The sequence below is a fragment of the Mustela nigripes genome, chromosome 14, assembly GCF_022355385.1.
Source record: "Mustela nigripes isolate SB6536 chromosome 14, MUSNIG.SB6536, whole genome shotgun sequence".
Taxonomy (NCBI): domain Eukaryota; kingdom Metazoa; phylum Chordata; class Mammalia; order Carnivora; family Mustelidae; genus Mustela; species Mustela nigripes.
In genome coordinates this window covers 15359558-15365557 of record NC_081570.1, presented here as the reverse complement: position 1 = coordinate 15365557, position 6000 = coordinate 15359558, and the positions used below count along the sequence as shown (strand labels likewise).

General features: G+C 53.9%; 1 protein-coding gene across 1 annotated transcript in view; it reads left to right on the top strand.

The window, feature by feature from the left end:
- The window catches only part of RAP1GAP (RAP1 GTPase activating protein), a 50012-nt gene that overhangs the window by 8342 nt on the left and 35670 nt on the right, over positions 1–6000 (top strand).

Here is a 6000-nt window from a genome sequence, read left to right as displayed (position 1 = left end):
TCAGTGGGTTAAAGCCTCTGCCTTCAGCTCGGGTCATGATCCCAGGTCCTGGGATCGAGCCCTGCATCGGGCTCTCTGCTCAGCGGGGAGCCTGCTTCCTCCTCTCTCTCTGCCTGCCTCTCTGCCTACTTGTGATCTCTGTCTGTCAAATAAATAAATAAAATCTTAAAAAAAAAAAAAAGACCTTTATCTTACTCTAGGGCCAGGTGATGGCCCCTTCTAAAGAAGGCCATTTCTTTCTGGGGAGGTGGGGAGCTCCTGGGAGAGAGCCCAGACCAGAAAGACCCCCCCTCTTCCAAGGAAGAGCCCCTCCAGCTTAGGAGACAACAGAAGATCCCTTCCAGATGGGTTTTGGTCCAAGGACTCCCGCTGTTTTCCTGTGGGATCTTGGGCAGTGAGTCCCCATCTCTGGCTACTTTCCCCTTGCCTATCTTATGCACAGTGAAGAGACAGAAGAGGTCCTTAAGGGCACTTGCAGCTCTAAGGTTCTCCGTCTGGTGGGCCCTGCTCGCCTCTACATCCCAGCAATGCTCAGACTCAGGTCCCTGTGTAGGGGGTGCATGGGAAGACTTGGGTTCCGTTTTTTGGCAGCCCTGACTTCAGATTCCAGCTTCAGTTTTTCTTACTTGCTGTGTGACCTGGCAGACGCCAGTCCACCTCTCTGAATCTCAGATTGTCCATAACAGTGAGAACTGTATTGCTTACCCCACGGGAGTCTTAGAATGAAATAAGTTCAATGTGTGTCCTCAGTGGATGTTTTCCCTTTTACCAAGCGTTCGCATTTTAAGAGAAAAGCCTCATTCCACCAGAGAGAGACTCAGTAAGATTCTAATACTAAATTTGAGGCACTATTGAGGTAGTTTGGTTGAGAAGTAGTGGTTGTAATGGGGCCTTTTATAATATTCCCAAATCCCTTAAAGGCTTTCCTCAGTTCAGGGTCTCCCCCAAGGCAGTCATTCATTCATTCAGCAAATTAATTCAGCAAATATTTAGCGTGGGGATGCCCTCTGACGGCTAGCCAGACACTGGGGATGTGACTGACATTGGAGATGAGACAAACAGGAAATGAGGAAAGAAGTGGTTCTACTGGGGGTGATAAGTGTCGATTGGGAAGATACAGGGAGTCTGAGAAGGACTCCTCCCCCACACCTAGGAATCAGGAGAGGCTTCCTGGAGGAAGTCGCACAGCAGCACTGTGGAGGGAGAAAAGTACGTGATGGCCTGTGCCGGACACAGGACAGAATTGGACCTGGCAGCTGAAGGTGGGAGGGGTAGCCATCAGGTCATATCCTTGGAAGCCCTACCGTGACTTCCTGTGGGCGCTCCTGAGGGTCTGAATCCCCAGGGTCCCCTGCCCTCCTTCCTGCTCCTGGAACTGCTCTATGCTGTGCTGTGTGTGGTGTAAGTTTGCTTCTCTGGGGCTCATTTTTTTCACCTGTAAAATGAAGAAAACAAAAGCACCTCCTTCGAAGATTATTGTGGGGACGAAATGAGATCATGTGTGACAAGGTGGAAAGCTTCCGCTGGCCCGGAGCCATGGCAGCGATCGTGGTTATTGCCATGTCATCCTTATGTGCTGGGCCCTGCAGAGGGAGGAGACGGTGTGAACTCTGGCGTCTGGAAGGAAGCTCACCGGCTGCCAGGAGGGGAGAGCTGCGTACACGCGAGCACGCTCTCCAGCCGTCCGCACCAACCTGGACTGGCCCTAAGAACACTGGCTGATGCAGCCAGACATTCCTGCACAGTCCTGGCTGGGGGGCCTTGTGTAGTGGCTGCCCTCGCTGATCTGTGGTTTCTTCCTTTGTTCAGTGGGATATCCACAGTCCCCATGTGAGCGACAGGGAGAGTGATGACAAGGTGCTTTGGAAGGGCTAGCCAGTGCATCTGCTTCAAGCTGCACCAGCTTCTGGGCCCAGGTGACCTGGAAAAACATAACCCTCCCTCTCTGAGGCTTGTTTTTCTGCCTCTGCCTATAAGATGGGAAGATTGACTACAAAAACATTCCGACGTGCTGGGTTTCTAGTAGAGTCAGATAGTCGCTAAACTTGACTGGGTCTGTTTCACTGTGTGATCTTGGGCTAGAGACTTAATCTCTCTGAACCTCAGTTCCCACATCTATAAATAGGGACAATCTTCACCTCACAGGATTCTTTTGTGGCTTCCATTAGCCATTTGTTCATTCAACAAATATTTCCTGAGACCCTACTGTGTGCCAGGTACTGTCTAAGATTTGGGGACACAGCAGCAAGTCTCATGGTCATGGTGTCTGGCCTTGTGCAGGTTACCTCGCAGTGCAGAAGACAGACGCAAAATGAGCTAACAGACAAACTGGGTCGTTTCAGATGGGTAATGGGTAATGAGTGACAGGGTGGGTGGGAAGGGGTCTTCCTTGGCTAACAGTATGAGGGAGGGCCTCTGGAGGCCTGAGTGCGAAGGAGCTGGCCATGGGAAAGGGAGTCCAGAAAGAAGGCAGAGTGAGTGAGTGTAAAGGGTTTGAGGCAAAAGCAATATTCCCTGCCCCACCCCAAATCTGGAACATTCCAGATCCTCTCCTGGCAGCAGGTGGAAGGCAGCTGAGCAGCCAGGGGCGTTGGAGGCCTACCGTCTCTCAGATCAAGAACTGCTGCTCACGAGGCAGGTCAGGGGGAGGGGGCGGGCGTTGTGGGCAGGCAGGCAAGACCAGGCTTGGGTTGGGCCTTGAGTGAGCAGAACGTCCTTTGAGCTCGCAGGGGTGAAGGCCTGGGCCCACCCGGCCACCCTCCGGCCAAGACATATTCTGGGGTCTGGCACAGAGATCCTGGGCAATTCGGGGAGCGGTTGGGGGCAGGGGAGCAAGGGAACTTACGCTTACTTCCTCATCCAAGCCAGCCTGAGTCTGGGCACTGGCCACAAGTGTCTCGGCCAGAACTGGCCCACCCACGGGGCCAGAGGCTCTTTGGGATGACCCCCCCCCTCGTATGCACATGTGCACGCACACAGACACGCACACGGTTTCCGTACTTAGGCTCATGGACTTGCCTCCTGTCCAGACAGTGTTGTCATTAGCAGAGAGTTACATCCATACACGGTCCCTCCTGGCACAGAGCCTCACTGAACATCGACTGTGTGCTAGGCCCCCAAACAGATCCGGACCTCACCTGAGGAAGCTCCATTTCTAGAAGGAGAGATTGGCAGTGATGGAGGTCACAGCAGGACACGTGCAAGACAAACCAGTCCATCCACGAGGGTTGCACGCTTCTGCAGAACCCTCCAGGACAGGGTTCTGGAGAAGCGGGTCAGGGGAGGGGCGGCCTGAGCCAGTGTGAGGCAGGGGTTCCGCAAAGCCTGGAGAAGAGGGTACCACCTGCGGGGAGATGGGGGAAGATGGGGCGTGTGTGACAGGTAGGGGGTGTGGTGTGTGCGCAGAGGCCTCGTGGGCCGCGTGAGGAGCCACAGGGGGGGCTTTGAGGCTGGTGGATGACGCTAGAGATGCGCACCCCCACACGGCCCAGACACGAACGCTTTCTCTCCCACCCACATTTCACATTCCTGCCAGGCCTGCCTCGACATCCTCCCCCACGGAGACACACACCCTGTCGCACCACCAGGCAGAGCTGCAGAAAACTCTGAGCTGGCTTCTAGCAAAAGCGTCAGACGTTTGCCCCGCCAGCTCGCCAAGTGCGAGCGGCAGGGCGCTCTGACTCAGCCGGGACCGACCTTTGTCCCTGCCGCTGGGCAGGGGCATCACCGTCCCCTGCACGTGGCTGGTGGCTTCCAGCTTGGGGAGCACAGCGGCTGGCATCCTCTCACTGAATGCTCCCAGCAACCCTGCAGGGAACAATCAACACCGTTTGGCAGCTGGGGAAACAAGCTCCAGAGAGGTCAGGTGATGGGTCCCAGGCCACACAGCTAGAGTTTGACATCGTGGGAATCTGAACGCAGGTCCACCTAACCTCTAGATGTGTCCAGTGGCCCGTCCAGACTCGGGCACATGTGGATGTGCATGTCGCCTTTCCAGGCTCTTGTGGAACATGTGGCAGGCAACCTTCAATGACAAATTCTTCCAGAAACAGGTCGATCAACATGGAAAGCTACTTAGGGCCCCAGTGTGTGCCCACCTGCCCAGGGACCCTGCAGCCTCTGTGGGGTAAGGTCAATGGTAGGACTGAACACCTGCCAGCCCGCCAGCCGGGGGCAGATCAGGGCACAGAGCTGAAGCCTGGAGCTCGGACTCTGCATTTGCATTTGCAAATAAGGCAGACAGCCCTGTCTCCCCCCAAACCCCAGTAGGCTAACCCCAGCTGGCCTGGCTCCCAGGACATGACAGCTGAGGTCCTGGGGCATGGCCCTGTGTCCAGCTGCCTGGGCTGCTTTTCTCCAGTCTTGTCCCTTCCCTGACTGCAGAGAAGGCTGCCTAATGCGTAACGTAGGGGGAAAAGCATGGGCTTCAGAGTCTGTCAGAACTGGGGGTACAGCCCAGCTCTGTGACTCCTGACCAGGGGACTTTGGACATCGTCCTTAAGCTTCCTTCTCTGTCAGCTTCTCCTCCTTAGAATAAGGAGTGAAGAGTATCTACTTCAGGATGCCTGAGACAGGTAGGAGTCGGCTACTCCAAGAGCTGACTCATAGTCAGTGCTGATTTTCTTTTTTCTTTTCTTTTTTTTTTTTTTTTAAGATTTATTTACTTATTTTACAGAGAGAGAGAGAGACAGAGAGAGAAGGAACACAAACAGGGGGAGTGGGAGAGGGAGAAGCAGGCTCCCCGCTGAGCAGAGAGCCGATGCGGGGCTCTATCCCAGGACCCTGAGATCATGACCTGAGCCAAAGGCAGAGGTTTAACCCATTGAGCCGCCCGGGCGCCCCTCAAGTGTTCAGATTTTCTTAAAGAGATCTTTTCTCCCCCCAATTACAAAAATAATAAGTGTTCATCATAAAGATCCAAAAAATGCAGAAAAATATATCTTGTAGAAGGCAGGCGTGCCTAGTGGTCCTGCTTCCCATAGATAACCCACGTGAACTTCTACATTTCATCTTTAATTTTTACAAGTGAGGTTTTTGTTGGGCAACTTGCTTTTTTTTTTTTCCCCCTTAACTTAAGGATATGCCTCAAACCCCTTTTTCCATCTGGACAAGAGGTCTCCTTTGTGATCAGTGCATGGCTGTCCATGCTTTGCGTGGGCCTTGAGGCTTTTATCCAGACTCCCTTGAATGGACGTTGGAGGTGGCGTTCAGATGTTGGCCCCTGCAGACGCTGCCGCCGGATGTCATCTGTTCGTATGTTTTTATACATGTGGGGATAAATGTCTAGAAATGGAGGGGCCGGGCCGAAGAGTATACACATTTTCGTCTGTAACAGGAGCAGCCCAAACCCCTGCAAAGAAGTGATAGCGAGCAACGGGCCCCCACAGATCTGGAAAAGTCCGCGTCTCAAAATCAGGAGAATTTACCCACCACCTCCGCCACGACGTGGGAGGCGCCTGGGAGGTCCCCTCGTCCAGCTGCACCTTCCCCCTACACCTCCTGTCCCTGCACCTTAGGGAATCTCCCCACTACACCCCTGTGCGGCCCTGTCTGGCTTTGCTCAGGGCCTCGCATGTTGGTTGTTTCGCTCTTGGGCAGCTCCAGTCGGCCTTCGCCCAGCTTCCAACCAGGCCTCCTGCCTCGGTCCTCAGCAACCCACATAGAAAGGGAAGAAGGAAGAAAGGAGGAGAGAAGGAAATATCCAGGGTTAATGCTGATAGTCTTCGCCTGGACGAACTTGTTCAATCCACCTGAACCCTTTGGAGGCAGACACTGTCGTTATTCCCGTGGCATAGATAAGGAAATTGAGGCTCAGAGATGTTGAGTAACTTACCCAAGGTCACACAGACATTAAGTGGCAGAGCTAGGGTACAAACTCAGGCCGTCTGGCTCCAGAGCCCACACCTGTGATGCTACACTGCTTCTTCAGGTGGGAGCCTTGTGACTTATTGAGCACTTACTGTATACTCAGCTCTAGGCTAGTCGGACTATGCATGGAAC